The 22,758-nt window shown below is 37.2% G+C and overlaps 1 pseudogene; it reads right to left on the minus strand.

Moving 5' to 3' along the window:
• Positions 1–11,772: 11,772 nt before the first annotated feature.
• On the minus strand, positions 11,773–12,721 carry LOC118893082 (annotated as a pseudogene).
• Positions 12,722–22,758: the final 10,037 nt, after the last annotated feature.

Raw genomic sequence — 22,758 nt, forward strand, 5'->3', positions numbered from 1 at the left:
ATCATCAAGAAGTCTACAAACAATAAATGCTGGAGTGGGTGGGGAGAAAAGGGAACCCTCTTGCACTGTTGGTGGGAATGTAAATTGATACAGCCACTATGGAGAACAGTATGTAGTTTCCTTAGAAAACTAAAAATGGAACTACCATGTGACTCAGCAATCCCACTACTGGGCATGTACCCTGAGAAACCCATAAATCAAAAAGAGACATGTATCACAATGTTCATTGCAGCACTATTTACAATAGGCAGGACATAGAACCAACCTAAATGTCCATCGACAGATGAATAGATAAAGAAGATGTGGCACATATATACAATGGAATATTACTCAGCCATAAAAAGAAACGAAATTGAGTTATTTATAGTGAGGTGGATGGAGTTAGAGTCTGTCATAGAGAGTGAAGTAAGTCAGAAAGAGAAAAACAAATGCCGTATGCAACACATATATATGGAATCTAAAATACACAAAAAAATTGTCATGAAGAACCTAGGGGCAAGACGGGAATAAAGGTGCAGGCCTACTAGGGAATGGACTTGAGGATACGGGGAGGGGGAAGGGTAAGCTGGCACAGTGAGATAGTGGCATGGACATATATACACTACCAAATGTAAAATAGATTGCTAGTGGGAAGCAGCCGCATAGCACAGGGGGAACAGCTCTGTGCTTTGTGACCACCTAGAGGGGTGGGATGGGGAGGGTGGGAGGGAGGGAGGGAGACGCAAGAGGGAAGAGATATCGGGATGTATGTATATGTTTAGCTGATTCACTTTGTTGTGAAGCAGAAACTAACACACCATTGTAAAGCAATTATACTTCAATAAAGATGTTAAAAAAAAAAAGAAAAAAATTCTTTTTCAGATTCTTAAAAAAAGTGTAATATTTGAAGTTATTGAAAGAGATGTATTAATAAATAAACACTTCCAGAAAATTTAAAAATAAATTAATAAATAAATAAAATGGGCATAGGAACTAAACACATTTTTCTCAAGAAGACATCCAAATGAACAATAGGTACAGAAAAAGATTCTCAACAACACTAATCATCAGGGAAATGCAAATTAAAACCACAATGAGATATCGCTCTACACCTGTTAGAACATCTTATCCTCAAGAAGACAAGAGATAACAAGTGTTGGCAAGGAGGTGGAGAAAAGGGAACACTGGTACACTGTCAGTGGGAATGAAAATTGGTGCAGCCAATTTTGTGGAAAATGGTTTGGAGTTTCCTCAGAAAACTAAAAATAGAAACTACCACATGATCCAGCATTTCCACTTCTGGATATACATCCAAAGAAAACAGGATACTGAAAACATATCTGCACTCCTATGTTTATTGCAGCATTATTCACAATAGACAAAATACGGAAACAACTTAAGTGTTTGTCAATGGATGAGTGGATAAAGATTATACCTTTTATACACACACACACACACACACACACACACACACACTGGGATATTATTCAGCCGTGTTAAAGAAGGAAACCCTTCCATCTGCGACAACATAGGAGGACTTTGAGTGCACTCTGCTAACTCAGACACAAGTCGGACAGAGAAAAGCAAACACTGTATGATATCACTTGTATGGGGAATCTATAAAAGCTGATTTCATAGAACAGAATATAATGATAGTTATCAGCAGCTGAGGGTGGGGGAATTGGGGAGATGTTATTCAAGAATACAAACTTGTAACTAGTAAATAAAAAGTATTGGAGTGCTAATGTATAGCACAGTGATTTTGGTTAACAATACTGTATTATAAATATCAAAGCTGTTAATAAAGTAGATCTTAATTGTTCTCACCACAAAAAAATTATAACTAAGTGACATGATAGAGGTGTTAGCTAGTGCTATGTAGATAATCCTATTGCAATATATAAATGTATTAAGTCAATATATTGTACACCTTAAACATAGACAATGTTATGTATCAATTACATCTCAACAAAAAATAAAGGTTTACTATTTTCTAATAAATATTGGATGGAATTTTATTCATTTCTTATCTTTCTGCAAAAGAGAAATCAAAATGGAATTACTATCTAACTCAAATCTCATACTGGTAACTATACAGGGTAGTACAGTAGTGAGTTGCCAAATAGGAAGAACGAAAGGAAGGAAGAGAGGGAGTGAGGGAGGGAGTCACTAGCTTCAAATATGAGTCTGTCTTTCAAGTATTCAGCTAAGTTACAAGAAACCTATAAGTTTAATGTAACCCCCTCAAAGTGCTAAATAAACAGCCCCTACAATATAAACCTGACCTCTCTGAAGAAGATATGCCTTCAAATATCTGAGGATTAAAATTTACTTTTAAAATATGAAGAGTCAGTTCATTAAATAATTACTCTTCTCTATACGCAAATTATTCCCAGAATAATCCTCCAGCTCTAACACCCTCCTCTATATTGTTTCTCTAACTCTTGTTTGATATAAGTTGTTTTTAAGACAGATAGCCTGTTTTCATATAAAGTATTATATTAGAACTTCAAGTAAATTCAAAATAGCTAAAAAAGTCAACCAGAACTTTTTCTATTTCCCATTTCCCATAGATAATTTTACAACTAATATTGTGAATTGTGATGGATGAAGAAAGGGTGTTCCATGAATTCAACATACTTCCACGTCCTTGATAAACTAGGAACATAAGTATATATTTTTAATTAAGTATATATTGTTAATTTTTGGTGAAGATGTCACCAAAAACTTTCATAGCAAATATCCTCAATAATGAAACATTTTTATTACTGATATTCTCAGATATTAATCATAAAAAAAAAAAAGAATGCTTGCCACCTCAGCTAGGAAGAATCAAGTGGCTGGAGATTTCTGAAATAGTTTGACTAGAGCCATATATCTGGGGCCTCGGTTCTTCTCCAGTTGGTGGCTGGGGTTAGAATGTTCTGGGGTTGGAATATCCTAGGTGGCCACTTAATTTTCATGTCTAGAGGCTGGGCTAGGATAGTTGTAATTGCTTGGAAATTTCATCATTGCTCTCTTTTCATGTGTCCTCTCCACATGGCTAACTTGGGTTTCATTACATAAGAAGTCCCCAGTCCCCAGGCCACAGACCGGTACTGGTCCATGGCCTGTTAGGAAACAGGCTGCACAGCAGGAGGTGAGGGGCAGGTGAGCAAGCAAGGCTTCATCTGTATTTACAGCCGCTCCCCATTGCTCACATTACCGCCTGAGCTCTGCCTCCTGTCAGATAGTGGCGGCATTAGATTCTCATAGAAGCGCGAACCCTACCGTGAACCGCACATGCGAGGGAGCTACGTTGAGTGCTCCTTATGAGAATCTAATGCCGGATGATCTGAGGTGGAGCTGAGGTGGTGATGCTAGAGATGGGAAGCGGCTGCAAATAAAGATTATCATTAGCAGAGAGGTTTGACTGCACAAAGACCATAATAAATCAATTGCTTGCAGACTCATATCAAAACCCTATCAGTGAGTGGCAACTGAAAACAAGCTCAGGGTTCCCACTGATTCTTCATTATGGTGAGTTGTATAATTATTTCATTATATATTACAATGTAATAATAATAGAAATAAAGTGAACAATAAGGGTAATGCGCTTGAATCATCCTGACCATACCCCCTGCCCCAGTCTGTGGAAAAATCTTCTTCCATGAAACTGGTCCCTGATGCTAAAAAGGTTGGGGACCACTGCCTTACATCATGAGCATCTTGGGGTAGTCGCACTTATTATGTGGTTGCTGGCTTCACCTAGAACAAGTGTTTCAAGAAACTAAGGCAGAAGTTGCAGGACTTCTGCTGTAGCCTCAAATGTTACACAGCATCACTCTGCCAGCCCAGATTTAAGTACTAGGAGGTACAGCTCATTTGTGGGCCACCTTTGGACGGGTAAAATAATTTTTTTCTTGGAACTTAGAAGACATAACTTGTGAGTATCCAGTGATTTTAATAAGAAATCTGATATTAGTCTGATTTCCTCTTTCTTCATAGAATATTCTTGAAGTCTGAGTATTTTTCTTTCCAATTGTATCCACAGAATTTTAATACAGGCACTGGCATGTAAAAGGTATCCAAATACTTGATGTACAGTTACACTTGGTTGCAATTCTGCTTCTGATCTTCCTTATTTTAGCCTGGGTATTTAAAAATTAATGTTCTAATGTCTCAATGATATTATCACATAATTTCACTGTTTATTATATTAAGAACCAAAACATCTCAAATTAACCTTCTTTCTTGTTTATCAGAGTTGTCAGTCTAGTCCCCTGATAGTCTTTGGAGAAATATCGTTTCTCCTGGTTTTTCCTTTGAGACAATTTCCTTTCTTGAAGTTCAAATTTCTCTCTCAAAAAAACAAGGGAGCATACCAACAAACAACCCTCCTTTCTCTTGTTGACATTTACACTGAGGTCTGCTGTTATTTCATCAGTTGTTTCAATTAAGTTTCCCAGGCTGTTGCTGGGTAAATGAGCAAATATCTTGCTTTTAAAAATGGCTTTAAATCTTTTAAACATCAACCAATATGATATAAACAATTTAATGCAACAATTATAGTTTAAGCAGATTTTTTTTCACTCTACACGCCTATTAGCTTAACCTCTTGTTTTACCTTACCACGTTCAGGCTAATTGTACACCAATTACATCTTTCACATTTGCAGTGTTCATCCTATTTCTGTAATAAACAAGATTTTTTATAAAATTTTATATGGTACCTTTCATCCTAAGATATTAGTGAATTTAGTTACCGACTACAGAACATTTGAGTAAAGTAAGAAAAATTCTTGAAATAGATTCCTTTCATTTGAAATGTATTTACTTATTGGGATGCAGCATCTCATTTACAGGAACAGCCTGTTATAGCCCGCGGTGGGTGTTCAGAGGCTGATAAATTCAATCCAATAATTCTGTGCTCAAATTAGCATAAAAAGAGCAATTCCAATCATTTAACAGAATACTTTTTTTTGTGCACAGAAGCAACAGGAGTACTTATGTATTTGTATAGTTCAAAAATATCATTTGAATATAATGGCCCTTAGTCTTGCTTTAAGGTCCAAGAAAAAAAGCAGGCTGCCAAAAGAAATTAAAAATCCTCCAGTGGAGGAAATTAAGTTTACAGGCTAAACAGATTTTAAAGGGATTTGAACAGAGCTGATTATAGACATAGGCATTAAGGAGATTAGATTTTGTTTTAAATAAAGAGAATTGTAGAATACATAAAAATATCCAAAATGAATTCAAGTATCTCTGAGACAAAGAGCTAATCTTGGCCTTCAAGTAAGCGAAGTACTGGCCATTTGCTGGATTCAGTGTTATTACAAGAAGAGACAACAGAAAAGCACCTGCTCCAAGGTGAGAAAACACCACATGATCTAGGACGTCTTTTCTGTTTCTATATGTCAGTGCCAAAGACTAAAGGCTCTGCCATGGGTTTAAGCACAGGTACACAGAGAGCAAAGTACTATCATCTTTATATTTTTATTATTGAATAACAATAATATTCAGATAAGGAAGTGAGGTTTGGTTGGGTTTTTGGGTTTTTTTTTTCCCCCAGACTTGGAAACAATGGCAAATATAGCATATGCTGCCCAAAGTCACAAACCTTGTAAACAGCAGAATTAGGGCATAAGCCCAGATCTCCTGACTTAACTAAGCTTTCTTAGTTCCCAGTAGTTGCATTTTATCCTGAGAAACACATGCTTTCTTGTCAAATGCTACAATAGGTAATACAGTGAAATCAGGAAATTGCCTGTGTTTACTCACTGAAACTGAGTGATGTGCAGACTATGCCTCTTAGATGCAGAAAGTATATACATTTTAATTAGGAGGACAAATTGTAATCCACATTCACACTAAGTCTTTATCCATAGGATTGTTAGTCCTGGTAAGGCTCCTGTGGATTGTCTGGCTTTCTACAAGAAAGCTGAGATCCAGGTAGGTTAAGTTATCTGATTCCACAAATTAGTGGCAAAGCCTGACCATAATCTTTACCTCCTATTTCTCCTCATTGATTCACACTGTTGTCTTGCCTTCATTCAGAGAACTTTAGACAGTAAGACTAAAATTATAGTTTAGAAAATAACTCTTCTCTTAAGTGGAGAACGCAAGTTTTTGTGACATTTTAATCTAGGTGAATGAAAAGATATCACTCAGGGAAATTTGTTCCAAATTCTATGGTTCATCCAAACAGGACGAACCTTGAGGCTTCATGACTACAGAGTTATTGATTATATGAGATAGATAATTATCTTCAAAAAATTAACTTTCTACCAATCACTCAACAATAATTAAACATTTATTTTAGTTGGGTTGCTGTAGAAATGAATGAAGGAAACATTTGAAAGATAAAACTATACATTTTAAATCACAGTTTTATAAAATGTTTTCCAATAGCATAAATAAGACAGGAAAATCTCACTTGAAAAACACTGATGTAACAGAAAAGTAGTGTGACGTTATTAATGTGTACTTTTTATAGGAAAGAGATGATGAGGGGATAGAATTTAAGATAAAATGCTTAGGTTTTAAGAGGCAGAAATGGAAACCTGGAGCACAGCCTGGCTGTAATAAATGTGTATTAAAATAATCAGACAAATAATGAAAATCATGTTATATAAAGCCAATCAAAAATAAGAACACTAACATCTGACTTAGAAGGATCACAAGATGTCTTTTGGCGCAGCCTTTAGCCTTTGCATAACCCTATCTTATAGATGTAGCAACTGAGGTCAAAGGATGTTAACAGTATCAAGTGTGTGTGTATATATATATATATATATATATATATATATACACACATACACACACACATATATATATTAATATATACTTATTAATGAATAAATACCAACATTTAGTCAAATTCATCAAAGTATTTGTTAACTTGGAGGACCTCTTGACTGTGAAATCAAAAAGTTGCTCCTGTGTTTCAGGCACAGCTCAAACTAGATCGCCAGATCGATCTATTTTTGAGCTCAACTTCTTCTTTGTGTCATCTTTAGCCTTAGGCAGGATGACAGGATCCTGATGGCAGGATGCTGCAGTTGCCTGAAGCCCCAAATCATAAGATCACTAGGTCTAGAGGGAGAAAGTCTCTTCTTACAGTTCCTCTGGGAGCCAAAGAAGCTTATGTTCACAGAAACCCCAGCAAGTTTCTGCAATTCTCATTGTATCTCATTGCATAGAGTTTTATGCCCAGCCCTTCACAGTGGACAATGGGATAGGATATATTGATTAGCTTAATCTATTTAGGATCATTGATTAGAAATGGAGGTAGGATCAATTCAAGGGAACCATGTGGCCAAAAATGAGGAATAGGTAAATTCACATGGGAAGATGAAAATATTGTTGAAAGTAGAAGGGGTGAATAGAAAATAGGAAAACATATTAGGGTAATGCTAGTAACTTAAACACAAAAGTGAAAAATGGTTCAAACCCACTCTAGTGTGTAGGTGAACAGATAGGTGGGGCAGCTCTCAGAGACCCAGGCTGGTAAAAACTCTGCCAACTTCAACATATGCTTCTCTAGCTGGTCCTGAATATCCTTTTTATTGCAGCCCTCCAAAAGGGGGAAAACATGGAAAAAGGCCATGAAAGGATATTTTTAATTTTTTCCATTAACATTTAATATAAAAACAGATATGTTTATAAAGCATACATGAATAATCCCATATAACCACCTTTCAGGTCAAAGAAAATCATCAAGAATCATCCTTCTTGTCACCTCCTTATCACTGCCTTTTCCCTCTGACCCAAAGGCAACCCCACTCTTGACTTCTAAGTCATAGATTAGTTTTGCCTTTTTAATGGACTTCAGATCAGTAGACATCACAAAATTTTATGGCCAGGCCTAAAGTGGTATTTGGTACTTTTGTTCAAATTCCATTAACTAGAAGTTAGTCACATGGACATACCTGCCTGTTAGGAGGGTATGTGCCCACTCAGATTGCGGTGAGCAGCTAGCTGTAGGGGAAAGGCAACAAATATCCACTGTGGTCTTCCTGAGTGTCTCCTAATCAATCCCTCCTCCGGAGACTATAGCACAATCAGGGTCCTGGGGCCAAACTGTAAGAATCCATCATCTTCCTTACAAAGCCAGGGAAGAGATGACTGTAATTATTAATGTTTTAGTACTTCTGTCCCTATTAAAACATGAGTTTCTTTTAAGTAAATCCAAGCAGAATCAAGATTATCTCTACAAGATCACTCTCCTATATATTTCTGAAGAGAAAGGTAGAGAGAAAAGGAGAAGGGGTTGAAAGCCAGCTAATCTGCCCTGAATCATCCAGTAGTAAGAGTCACATACGTGAATATCATTGGTTATGGATATCTAGTCAGTAGACACAGGATGGGGAATATTGCCTCAGCAATTTCCTTGACAATCTTGGCCTAACTTACATTTCAAGTGTTATGTTCACCTTTACAGTTGTAATGGACTGAATTTTGTCCCCCTCAAATTCGTACGTTGAAGTCCTCACTCCCAATGTTACTATATTTGGAAATAGGGCCTTTAAAGGAAATAATTAAGCTTAAAAGAGGTCACAAGGTTGAGGCCCTAACCCAAATGTTCTGTTCTTAAAAGAAGAGAAAGAAACACCAGAGTACCAGAGTGTGCAGGCACAGAGGAAAGGCCATGTGAGGACTCAGCAGGAAGGTGGCTGCCTGCAAGCCAGGAAGAGAGGCCTCGCCAAAAACTAATCCTGCTGGCAACTTGATCTTGGATTTCCAGCCTCCAGCACTGTGAGAAAACAAATTTCTGTTGTTTAAGCTATACTCAGTCTGTGGTTTCCTGTTACTGCAGCCCAACAGACTAATACAACAATCCTTTGGCAAGATAAGTGAAATTATTGTTTCTTTGACACATTTTCACTCACCTATGCCCCTTTTGTACTTCCATGTATAATTCCCTTCACTTTTCTCTTTGCTTACAGAAATCTTTCCCCATCTAACCTATGATTTGTCTATCTGTGAAGCTTCCTGGATCACTGCAGTTCACCAAGAGCTTACTCGACATCCCTGCTATTCTATAATCTATGCTAAACTGGCTATAATCCCATAACTCCCCATGTCTATGTTTCTGCATATAAGCCTGTCTCTCTAACCAGCCTAAGCTCTTTGAGTTCATGAACTAGGTGTCAGTTCACTAAAGAGTATTTGTTAATCACTACAGGTAAAACAGACCCATAGAAATTCCAGTTTAGTAAAGGAAGGAACATTATTTGACCTTGAAGGAGGTAGAGCCTTCATTAAGAAAGGCTTTTGGTAACAATACCTGTCAGTCATACCATACTATTGTCTTATGTAAGACTCAAAAACAATGCTATAAGCTATACTACTTCAGTGTGGCAGACTGTCATTTCATATACTACACCACCTCTTTTGAAATGTTTGCCAGACTAATAGAGAATATGGACCTATCATTTCTTTGCTTTGCCTTTAATGTCACTAGATTGACTTTGTAATATTAACTAACAAGTATATATTTGGGTATCAGCATTCTAAAAAACTTAGCAAAACAGAATTTAAAATAGTGGCTTCCCCAGGCATAGAATGAACTTACCCTTTTCTTCCTCACTTGCTTGAAGTGTTTCATCATTTCACTGAAGTACCTACAAATATCTTTGTAACCATGTATTTTCAAGGTTCAAAAATCTAGTTCTTAACTGAGAACTCCCTATGGAAATGGTCACATGGTGGAATGGCTTTAACACAGTTTAAAGCCTTTCTAACTATCTTATAACAAAACATGCACAATGGGTTTTCAGTTTAAAGAACACATTTCTTTAGGAAAAAAACTCCTGTGTACAATGTGGAGTTGTAGACAATGATCCTAGGCTTAACTGAAGTCATATTTTATGTTTCTGTTGCAGCCAGTTGATTTAGCTCTCTACAAGCAGAGAACTGTAAGCTGCTACACCCTTCAGCCTAATTTTGGCGGTGTGGGCTGTAATTCTGTTGTCAGATTTACTATCAATGATAGGATAAAGGGGAAATTTGAGGAATTTCATCATATTTTTCTCTTCCTAAGCCTTGTACCTACAAAGTTGCCTTTGATGGAAAAGACACAAAGTCTCTTCATTAAAAATAATAATGAAGGACATAATTGTAATGGTCTAGTCAGGGAGATTTGTCTAAATAGCTACTAGATTGTAAGTTCCTGCATTTTGAGTTGCATGGAAAATACAAGGCCAATATTTTTCCTTTTCCTTAAAACTACATTCCAACTTTAACAGTCCTCTTGTTCATCTGAAATTTACCTATAAAAATCTTTCCTGAATCAGAAGACCACTTGCAAACAATTTTGAAGTCACATAGAGCTTCAGAGGCCCATTAGTTCACAACTGTGCTATTTCTATCATGCTAGTACTTTTGGCTTTCAAAATGTGGTAACCCCATTTTCTTCCCACACCAACCCTTCCAATCCATTCAAGGCTTTCTTTGAATCTTTTTTCTGCTACTAATACCAGTTATTGTCAGAGAGTTGTTGTTCCGCTCTCCGATGATGATATTTATTTATAAGAAACAAAATATTTGTAAACAAAAAAGTTGCTATTCCTTATGCATAACCCTGAGTTTCACAGTAATTCCAAAGAGCCCCAAAGATTCAGCTTTACCTGGTTGCAACACTCATGTTCTTACAAGTTGTCTCAGGACTTTGCCTATTTTACCCACATAATTGCAATTTACTCTGAAATGTTAAATACATAAATCAATACCTACCAGTTCTAGTATAGCACTTTTCGGAGTAATAATTAACTGTGCTATAGTCACTTGGAAGAAATCTTTTTCCAGGGCAATTAGTTTATATATTACTCTAGGAGCTAATGCCTCCTCTGAAACACATCTTGGCATCTTAGTTTGGCCCTTGGTTACAATCAAGCAGCCTTATTCCTTCATAACAGATGAGAACCCTGTATGCCTCAGCTGTCCCTAATCAGGTTACTCTGTATTTCTCCAAGTGGCTGATTAAACATGACTCAGCTTTTTCCAAACTTTTTTTTTCAAAGAAGAAAATGTTTTTATTAATTACCACATGAAATTGACATGATATCCTATTAGGCTGAACTAGGATAAATAATGCTGTTATAAAATTTACATTTCTCACATCCATTTCAGAAGAAAACATTAGATATTAGGGCTCTTCTAGGTCTTATGGACAAATTTCAGTAAACCTTTTGTTTTTTAATACTAAACAGCGACTAACATGTTCTCAAACTGTGCTAAGAAGTAGTTAGCAAGGTGACTCTGAAATCTGAGATAACTGTCAGGATTAGGACTGTTTTGTTAAACATTAGGAAGCACATTTCTATTTTAGCTGTTACGATAGTGCATCTTTTTCACTGGTAAAGCAACTGCTTGCTGTGGGTACAATGATTAGCAAGTTTCTTAAGTAACAGATACATGATGAATCAAGACTCAAATGAGTCTCCTTTCCCAACTTTGCTCTCTTCTGGAGTAGAAACAAATAGCTTTGTCATTTGTAAATAGGGAGGTTAATAGTTTGAAATTCAGTTGCTGTAATCTTCTACCTCACAATTTAAAAGGGGACTAGATTATTACTAGGAATGTCTTTGAAATACTTCTAGTTTTTAAAATAACCAGGCTTCTGAGTAACTTCTCAAACCTACCTTTCTATTTTGGTACATGACTTGATAAACATAACACATTTGACCTGTATAGTAGCAATTTCTTCTATCAACTATATTTCGCCCTCAATAATGGTTAGAGTTGTGGTTTCAAACAATTTCTACATACAAAGCATCATCTTTAAATAAGTTTCCTTTTCACTGAACTGAGATTCTTTTTCCCACTTACGTGCCTGTGAATGGTAATTTGAACATACACACACTTACCTTATGTATGTGTATATATGTATTTTTTAAGTAAATTACTTTTACCCTTAGAATAAAACTAGACTACAGGGACAAGCCTGTGAAGACAGTTTGTTCTTCCTTGGAACTCCTCCTCTAGGTTGAGGAAGGCAGGTACAGTTCACTGAAGGATGTGGTGAGGCTGAAGTAAGTCTTCTCATCATCTGTTGACCCCGCATTGCCAGGTCTCACCACCACAGCTACACGCACGCCAGCTTCCTCAGCAGCGCTGGCCTCTCGGGTAACATCCGTCAGAAACAAGATGTTGTTGGTTGAGCACCCAATGCTGCTGGCAATCTTTTGATAACTCTCACTCTCCACTTTGTGTCCAATCTCGGACCGTCCACAAGCTCAAGAATATCTCCCTCTGTAGGATGCCCAAATAACAGTTTCTGTGTCTCTACACTCCCTGAAGGATAGATATACACCTTCATTCATTCCAGCCTCTCTCCATTTCCTGACTGCTGGAACCACATCTTCAAAGAACTCTGCTTTCATGCTCCCAGCTTTGAATGCCGCCCTCCACATGTGGCCGTGCAGCTGTTTCAGTGCCGTGGTCTTCCGGTCCAGAGACACCTGCCAGCACACGTTATCTACCATGGCCTGGATCATCCGCTGAAGGTCATCCGCCCCATTCCCCGATGCTGCTGGGATCGGAAGAGCCCCATCCAGGTGGGAGTCCTCTTCAGCCTGTTTCCTCAAAAGATTGACATCCTGCTGGCACTCCTCTTCTTCCCAATGTGTCTGCAGATACTCTTTAACATTTTCTTCGATGTAAGGAAATAAAATGTCCTTCGCGAAAGCAATCGGGGTCGTGGTACGTTCGATATCTAACAGGATCACAGTGACTTCGGCGGGTACCGAAAGCACAACCATTTCCCCACCGGTTGCTACTACGAGAATCGGCCTACTGGTAGGGAGGGCGGAGGGCGGTGCCAGCTGCGCCCAGCAACCTGCTGGGCTTCCGACAGCCCGGAAAAGAGTTCCAGAGCGCACAACCGCGCGCGGCCTGATGCACGAGGAGGAGAGGACACGTCGGCGCCCCTGAAAATAGAGAAACCCGCAGCACAGGGACCCTGAACTCGCAAGCTGCCCGGGGCTCTGATTCTTTTTTTTTTAAAGGAAGAATCAGACCATTTTGTCAAATCCCTCAAATTGTGCTGAACAATCTCAAGGACAGATCTGTTCAGGACCACTAAATAGATTTAATCAAAATTTATTAATCAATTTGAAGAATCTCAATTTATTGAAATATATACACAAAACATTTTTTTATTTTTCCAGTAGTTACTACCGATGGTGCTTTGAGAATTTTCTTTTATCCTTCATGGTGAGCTTCATTAACAAAAGTTTAGAAACTTTCCATCACTCTGGGGGTACTCTCAGTTATTAAAACTGTTTAGTACAGGTTATATTTTAATTTTGTATTGGATGCAAAGCCCTCCTCATTCTGCCTACCAATACCAGTTTATTAGTCTTGCTAATAACTTTCTTACTCGTGAAACTTGGGCTGAGATGGAGGTAAATATGGTAAGATTTTCCCCCTCCTTGTTTACTATGCTTACCTCTCTGGAGTTGTATCAGAGAAGGGGGAACAGCCCTTGTTAAGTTGCCTGTCCTTTCTTGTAGTTGTAATTGCTATTTCCTTACATGAGCATCGTATGTACATGGTGGTAAGGTTGCTGTTCCCTTTCCATTGGTTGGTTATCAGCTCTTACTAAGCTCATTGTCTGCATGGGTAGTATATGCCAAGCATCTCGCAAATGCATTTTTCATCCTGCATGAAATTCAACTTCATCTCCAGCATGAGACATGATTCTGCAATCTCAGATGCAACTCATTTTTGTCCATATTGTGGCAATTTCCAGTAGCCTCCAAGCTCATCTATTTCCAGAGTCCAACTTTGGGCCAAAGAAAAAATGTGCAGAATCTCTCTACAACCCAGAAATTGCAGAAGTAGTTCTTTCCCCCTCACTGTATGACCATATCACCCATGCCACCTCTCATTAGAACTTTCTTTACTATCAGATTTTGGAGAAGTTCAACAAGCCCTATGGCTGAGGTAACATCCTTGGTATTAGACATCTGGCACCCCTGTAATACAGAGTCCTGCAAAACTCAGATGTATTATCTCTGTATCTCTTGCTGCATAAGAAACCATTCCAAACTCATCCCGAACAGCAGTTATTCATTATCACTCACACAAAACTTTGTTCTGAACATGCTGCTATTTCCACTATAATTTCTGCCTGATTTGCTAACTTCCAGTAATAAAAACTGATCTCAAACAGCATTTCACAACATCCTGTTGCAAGTCACAATGGAGATTCTTCTAGTTAGAACTTTTTCCTCTATTGAAATGATTTCTAATAAAAGAGACCAAGGTTACTAGTGATACAGATAAAATGTAATTTAAGATGGTGTTTCTCAAAATACTAATCTCTCATCATGTATCATTAAAGTGCCCTGTAGTCAAACACTTCTGGAACAGAGCTGATAAGCTATTTCTCCTGTGTGAAGATTAATAAACCACAAACGTGCATTTAGGTCACTGAGCAGTCTTCCAGTGAAGACACAGGGTTATACACACTTTGCTGAATTCCTGGCACTACCATTCAGTACCTCGGAAGTGGCAAGTGCCTCGGATTCTTCATCTATGAGATAAGACCAGTAATAACTTTTGCTTCATAGGAAAATTGAGAATTAAATAATGTATATAAAACTCTAAACCTGTCTGATACATACACTTAGTAAATGATCACTAAATGCTAAATATGAATATTATAAATATTTCTGAAACTTATTTGACCATGGATACCTATTTTGAAAAGTTTTGGATTAGGGATATATTTAATGAAAAACAATTGTGTGTTTGCTTTTCTTTGGCTCATTTGATGCTGGGCATTAAATATGTCACTTTCTATCCCTTGCCTTGAACTTGAGGGCTTTGAGATTGCTGAGAAGTCAAACATAACCTGCTTCATTCAAAAGCAATTTTTTTACATAAATGAAAACAGAAGTTTCTAACTTCACACTCTTAGATGGCCAATAGTTATATTAAGTAAGGCTGACAGAAGGATAGAGAAAGTAAACACTCATGACCTCAGAAAAGAATTAAGGAATAGCCACATGAAAATTGGGTGAGAGAATCTGGGAATCATATTCATAAAAAGATGGTCCCAGAAGCAGCTAAGGAGGAGTATGGAAAAAAATGTTTATGAGATTTCATTAACAGGGTCAGCCCAACTAACAGCTGAATTTGGGCTTCTTTTCTCCCTTCTTTGTGTATTATCCTATGGTAAACAAAAGGAAATGAGAGGTCTAGAAAGGATGCGATGGGGCTATTTATTCCAGGATGAATATAACAGAACCAGTGTTGGAATAAACCTTAAAAGTGACAAATCCAAATTCCCTGCCAGATTAAGAGTTCTCTGTCCAACATCCCTGGCAGATTGTCATTCAGACTCTAAAATATTTTCAATAACAGAGATTCACTGCTGGTTCAGGCAGACTTACAGACTACCTCTAGTTATTTACTTTTTTTTTTTTTTTTTTTTTTATCAAGCCAAACTCAGCATTCAATAACCTGCCACAATCTGGTGTGCTTCTATCTTCTAAAACAAAATAAAATAAATCTAACCCTTCTTTCAGTGGGCAATCCTTTGAAAACAGACATCATGTCTCTCAAGTTTTTGTTTCTTTAGGTTTAATTTACCCAGTTTATACAGAGTCCACGTGACCTTCTGGATAATCACTAATCTGAATTTCATCTAGTGGCTGCAGTGTCATTTTCAACTATCTCACTTAAACATTTACACTGAGGATAAATGTAATGTGAATATATTCATCTTTCTTGTTTTGCACTCTATGATGAGTTCTGAGTCTGCCTTCAGATATAGATAACAGATATTTATATAATAGGATTTCATCACTGGACCTGAGTCAGAAAAGAATCTGAATATAATCCTCTGAATTTGTGCCAGGTAATGCCGATCTGCTGAATTTCAGATATATATTGTTGGTTCATACAATGGGAAATTAGATTTTTCTGTCTGGTTACTTAGAGTGCATGACAGTCTAAGGCAGTGGTGACTGACATCATGGGAATTTTTCTGACATATTGTGAAGACTGCTGAACTTCAACTTGATTAGGAAAATCCAATAATCTGAAGGACAAGATGATTTAAAAATCAAAGCAGTCAAGTACAGTTGATCACTAGGCAAAAACAAGCAAACAAACAGAAACAAAACCATGGTTTTAATTCTAGTGCTAATCAGTCTTTGATTCAACGAAGTAAAGGACACAGTAGGTCATGTTGCCTTATCTTTCACATATTTTGAGGACCTGACTCCTTATGCTCCAACAAATAAATATCAAAAGAAATAAGAGCAAAAAAGTCTTTAGAATTGCAAAAGCAAACACTCATCAACTCTACCTTTACCACACCCTTGAAATGTTTTGTTTCCATTGGAAAGGGGAAAAAACTCTTTTTAATTCAAGAGATCTATTGACAGCATGATTAGTGATTCAAAGATGAGCATTATGGATTTCAGAATTATTCAGGGAAAGCTTTTTTCTTGATTTTTTAACTGGAGGTTCAAAAGTAACAGTGAGCTATTTACCTATAGAATAATACTTTCCTTCTGCAGTTCAAGGTTAGTACACAGAAAAATTCACTGATTACATGAGGATAAAAGTAACAGCATTGACATTTTTCTGTATACATTCATATGTTTTAGCCAGAATCTATCTACCATGATTGCATTGAATATGTTGCAGAAAGAAAAATACTAAAACCATTATTAAAATCAGGCTCAGTCCCAGGTCCCATCACTCTGTAACACTTGAAAAACCACTGCTTTTTGTGTCTACTTTAGTCTTCGGGCTGCACTCAAGCTAAGCACATTTCAAAGCATTGCAAAGTACCTCACTATAGCTGAAAAACATATAAAGTGTACTAATAAAATGACCTTACTTAACTGGAATATCTTAGTTTCATGCTACTATCAAAAGCAAAGGAAATTAAATTTTAAGAACACATTTGAAAATGACCTGAAGGTTCATTGTTGAATCTCAACTAAGGAAATTACAACAAGACTACAGTTCCCACAATGTATTATCTTAGCACCTTATTTTATTGGCAGGCTAAGGTTTCTCACATAATCACAAAATTAATAAAAACTAAAGGCAACACAAGAAACTAAAGCTAAAATTCTAAATAAGCATGAGTTCAAAGTGAAGAGCACGAAAGTTTATACTTTTCTTAAAAAATTAAAGGGAGATACCAAGGAGGCAATGTAACTGTATTTTATGTTACAAGCATAAAATGGGGTTCAGAAATATAGCAGTGATCAAAAAATGGGGGCTTGTCTACTTAGGAAATATTTTACAATTATTGATTTTTAACAAAAGTAGCATTTCCAAGAACTCTTCCATGTTTCTCTAGAAATGCTGCAGAGTAAAATGCTGCAGAGTAAAATGCTGTTGAATTTATTCTTGGTTTAAACTTGCAAAGAGTCAGGGTTTTCAAGGCACTGAAAACATGAAAGCAGAGAAATTGTTCAGAGACTTGTGAGCATCAATTTTGTTTCTTCCCTTTGAATGAGCCTATTGCTTTATTGATGTATATACTTTTTTAATGTAGATTTTTCCTAAATAGTGATGTAAGTCTGTGTCTCTCTTAGGATAGGCAAGATTCTTTCTGAGCCAACAGCTATGTGCCTCATAAGGAAGCCAAAGTTATGGAGAAATCTACCAGATATGCTCCACTGGCTCCTGCTTAGTGTTGCTACTTTGCTCCTGTTGTGTTTAAGATCATTGACCAAATAAATGTGGAACTTACAGCAGATTGTGTGTATTTCCCCCCATTCTCTACCTATCTGCAAAGCTGCAGAACTTCATAATGGACTTTCTTTTCCTGTGAAGAAGAGGTTAACAGCAGGCATTGTTGACCTACTTGCTTATATACTGGGGGAGAGAAAATTAGAAATCTTTGGATATTTTTCCAACAAACTTCAAGAAGTTACTTATAAGAACTACAGGAATTGAATGTCATTCAGTAGGAGACCAAGGTGATGAAAATAACAAAGTTCTGGAGTGACTGTCAAGATGACAGAGGAGTAAGATGTGGAGCTAACCTTCTCCCCACAGACACATCAAAAATACATCTACATGTGGAATGACTCCCACAGAACAGCTAGTGAACGCTGGCAGAAGACCTCAGACTTCCAAATCTGAGAAAATTTCCACTTAACTAGGTAGGGCAAAAGAAAAAAAAAAAAAAAAAAAAGAGACAAAGGAATCAGGATGGGACCTGCGCCTCTGGGAGGGAGCTGTGAAGGAGGAAAAGTTTCCACACACTAGGAAGCCCCCTCACTGGTGGGGACCAGGCATGGGAGGAGCTTCAGAGCCTCAGGGGAGAGCACAGTAATGGTGCAGAGGGCAAAGCGGAGAGAATCACGCACAGAGGATTGGTGCTGACCAGCAATCCCCTGCCTGAGATGCTCGTTGGCTTGCCCGCTGGGGCAGGTGGGAGCAGGGTGCTGAGGCTTGGGCTTCAGAGGTCAGACCCCATGTAGAGGACTGGGGTTGGCTGTGTGAAGACAGCCTGAGGGGGCTAGTGCGTCAGAGCTGAGGCAGTCTGGGAAGAAGCCTGGGCCAACCAGAGAGGCAATGGACCATTGTTGGGGGTGGTGCATGAGGAGAGGGGAAAAAAATAGTAAGTGCAGGAAGTGCAGCAAGTCCCATACAGGATAAACCCAAGGAGAAACAGGTTGGGACACATATTAATCAACTATATAAAGTTAAATACAAAGAAAAAATATTGAAAGCATCATGGGAAAAGCAACAAATATCATACCAGGGAATACCCATAAGGTTATCAGTAGATTTTTCAGCAGAAGCTCTGCAGTCCAGAAGGGAGTGGTGGGATATATTTAAAGCGATGCAAGGGAAAAACCTACAACCAAGATTACTCTACCCAGCAAGGATCTCATTCAGATTTGACAGAGAAATTAAACGTTTTACAGACAAGCAAAAGCTAAGAGAATTCAGCATCACCAAACCAGCTTTACAACAAAGGCTAAAGGAACTTCTCTAGGCAGGAAAAACAAGAAAAGAAAAAGGCCCACAAAAACAAACCCAAAACAATTAAGAAAATGGTAATAGGAACATACATATTGATAATTACATTAAATGTAAGTGGATTAAATGCTCCAACCAAAAGACATAGACTGGCTGAATGGATACAAAAACAAGACCCATATATATGCTGTCTACAAGAGACCCACTTCAGACCTAGGGACACATACAGACTGAAAGTGAGGGGATGGAAATAGATATTCCATGCAAATGGAAATCAAAAGAAAGCTGGAGTAGCAATATTCATATCAGATAAAATAGACTTTAAAATAAAGACTGTTACAAGAGATAAGGAAGGACACTACATAATGATCAAGTGATCAATCCAGGAAGAAGATATAACAATTATAAACATTTATGCACCCAACATAGGAGCACCTCAATACATAAGACGAATGCTAACAGCGATAAAAGGGGAAAACGACAAAAGCACAATAATAGTGGGGGAATTTAACACCCCACTTACACCAAAGGACAGATCATCCAGACAGAAAATTAATAAGGAAACACAAGTTTTAAATGACACAATAGACCAGACAGATTTAATTGATATTTATAGGACATTCAATCCAAAAGCAGCAGAATACACTGTCTTCTCAAGTGCACAAGGAACAAACTCCAGGATACATCACATCTTGGGTCACAAATCAAGCCTCAGTAAATTTAAGAGAATTGAAATCATATCAAGCACCTTTTCCAACCACAACACTATGAGATTAGAAATCAATTACAGGAAAAAAATTTTAAAAAACACAAACACATGGAGGTTAAACAATACGCTAGTAAATAACCAAGAGATCATTGAAGACATCAAAAGGAAATTAAAAAATACCTAGAGAAAAATGACAAAGAAAACACAACGACCCAAAACCTATGGGATGCAGCACAAGCAGTTCTAAGAGGGAATGTTATAGCAATACAATCCTACATCAAGAAACTAGAAAAATCTCCAATGAAAAGTTTAACCCTACACCGAAAGGAACTAGAGAAAGAAGAACAATAAACCCAAAGTTAGTAGAAGGAAGGAAATCATAAAGAGCAGAGTGGAAATAAATGAAATATGGACTTCTCTGGTGGTCCAGTGGCTAAGACTCCACACTCCCAATGCAGGGGGCCTGGGTTTGATCCCTGGTCAGGGAACTAGATCCTGCATGCCACAAGTAAGAGTTTGCCTGTGGCAACAAAAGTTCCCACAGGCTGCAAAGAAGACCTGGTAAAACCAAACAAATAAATAAAAGACTCAAGAAATAATTGAAATAGAAACAAAGAAAACAATAACAAAGATCAATAAAACTAAAAGTGGGTTCTTTGAGAAGATAAACAAAATTGATAAACCTTTAGCCGGACTCATAAAGAAAAAGAAGGAGAAAACTCAAATCAGTAAAATTAGAAATGTAAAAGGGGAAGTTACAATGGACACCACAGAAATACAAAGGATCATAAGGGACTACTACAAGCAACTCTATGCCAATAAAATGGACAACCTGGAAGAAATGGACAAATTCTTAGAAAGGTATAACTCTCCAAGACTGAACCAGGAAGAAATAGAAAATATGAACAGACCAATCACAAGTAATGAAATTGAAACTGTGGTTAAAAATCTTCCAACAAACAGAAGTCTGGGACCAGTTTGCTTCACAGGTGAATTCTATCAAACATTTAGAGAAGACCTAAAACCCATCCTCCTCAAACTCTTCCAAAAAATTGCAGAAGAAGGAAAACTCCCAAGCTCACTCTATGAGGCCACCATCATCCCAATACCAAAACCAGACAAAGATACTACAAAAAAAGAAAATTACAGACCAATATCACTGATGAATATAGATGCAAAAATCCTCAACCAAATACTAGCAAACAGAATCCAACAGCACATTAAAATGATCATACATCATGATCAAGTGGGATTTATCCCAGGTATGCAAGCGTTCTTCAATATACGCAAATCAATGTGATACACCATATTATCATCTCAATCAATGCAGAAAAAGCTTTTGACAAAATTCAACACCATTTATGATAAACACTCTCCAGAAAGTGGGCATAGAGGGAAACTACCTCAACATAATAAGGGCCATATATGACAAACCCACAGCAAATATCATTCTCAATGGTGAAAAACTGAAAGCATTTCCTCTAAGATCAGGAATAAGACAAGGATGTCCACTCTCACCACTATTATTCAACACAGTTTTGGAAGTCCTAGCCACGGCAATCAGAGAAGAAAAATAAATAAATAAAAGGAATCCAAATTGGAAAAAAAGAAGTAAAACTGTCACTGTTTGAAGATGACATGATCCTATACATAGAAAATCCTAAAGATGCCACTAGAAAACTATTAGAGCTAATCAATGAATCTGGTAAAGTTGTATGGTACAAAATTAATGCAAAGAAATCTCTTGCATTCCTATACACTAACAATAAAAGATGAAAAAAAGAAATGAAGGAAACAATCCCATTCACCACTGCAACCAAAAGAATAAAATACCTAGGAGTAAACCTCCTTAAAGAGGTAAAAGACCTCTACTCAAAAAACTATAAGACACTGATGAAAGAAATCAAAGATGACACAAACAGATGGAGAGATATACCATGTTCTTGGATTAGAAGAATCAATACTGTGAAAATGACTATACTACCCAAAGCAATCTACAGATTCAATGCAATCTCTATCAAATTACCAGTGGTATTTTTTACAGAACTAGAACAAAAAAATCTTAAAATTTGTATGGCAACACAAAAGACCCTGAATAGCCAAAGCAATCTGGAGGAGAAAAAACGGAGTTGGAGGAATCAGGGTCCCTGACTTCAGACTATACTACAAAGCTACAATAATCAAGACAGTATGGTACTGGCACAAAAACAGAAATATAGATCAATGGAACAGGATAGAAAGCCCAGAGATAAACTCACGCACCTATGGACACTTAATCTATGACAAAGGAGGCAAGAATATACAATGGAGAAAAGACAGTCTCTTCAATCAGGGGTGCTCTTCAATAATACTGGACAGCTACATTTAAAAGAATGAAATTAGAACACTCCCTAACACCATACACAAAAATAAACTCAAAATGGATTAAAGAGCTCAATTTAAGGGCAGACACTCTAAAACTCTTAGAGGAAAACACAGGCAGAACACTCTTTGACATAAAACGCAGCAAGATCTTTTTTGAAACACCTCCTAGAATAATGAGAATAAAACCAAAAATTAAAAAAATGGGACCTAGTTAACTCAAAAGCTTTTGCACAGCAAAGGAAACCATAATTGAGATGAAAAGACAACACTCAGAATAGGAAAAATATTTGCAAATAAAGCAACTGACAAGGGATTAATCTCCAAAATATACAAACAGCTCATGCAGCTCAATATCAAAAAACAAATAACCCAATCAAGAAATGGACAGAAGACCTAAATAGAAATTTCTCCAAAGAAGACATACAGATGGCCAACAAACACATGAAAAGGTGCTCAGTATCACTAATTATTAGAGAAATGCAAATCAAAACTACAATGAGGTATCACCTGACACCAGTTAGAATGGCCATCAACGAAAAATCTACAAACAATAAATGCTGGAGAGGGTGTGGTTAAAAGGGGACGCTCTTGCGCTGTTGCTGAGTATGTAAATTGATACAGCCACTATGGAGAACAGTATGGAGGCTCCTTAAAAAACTAAAAATAGATTTACCATATGACCCAACAATCCCACTCCTGGGCATATACCCAGAGAAAACCATAATTCAAATAGACACATGCACCCCAGTGTTCATT

The sequence above is a fragment of the Balaenoptera musculus genome, chromosome 3, assembly GCF_009873245.2.
Source record: "Balaenoptera musculus isolate JJ_BM4_2016_0621 chromosome 3, mBalMus1.pri.v3, whole genome shotgun sequence".
Taxonomy (NCBI): domain Eukaryota; kingdom Metazoa; phylum Chordata; class Mammalia; order Artiodactyla; family Balaenopteridae; genus Balaenoptera; species Balaenoptera musculus.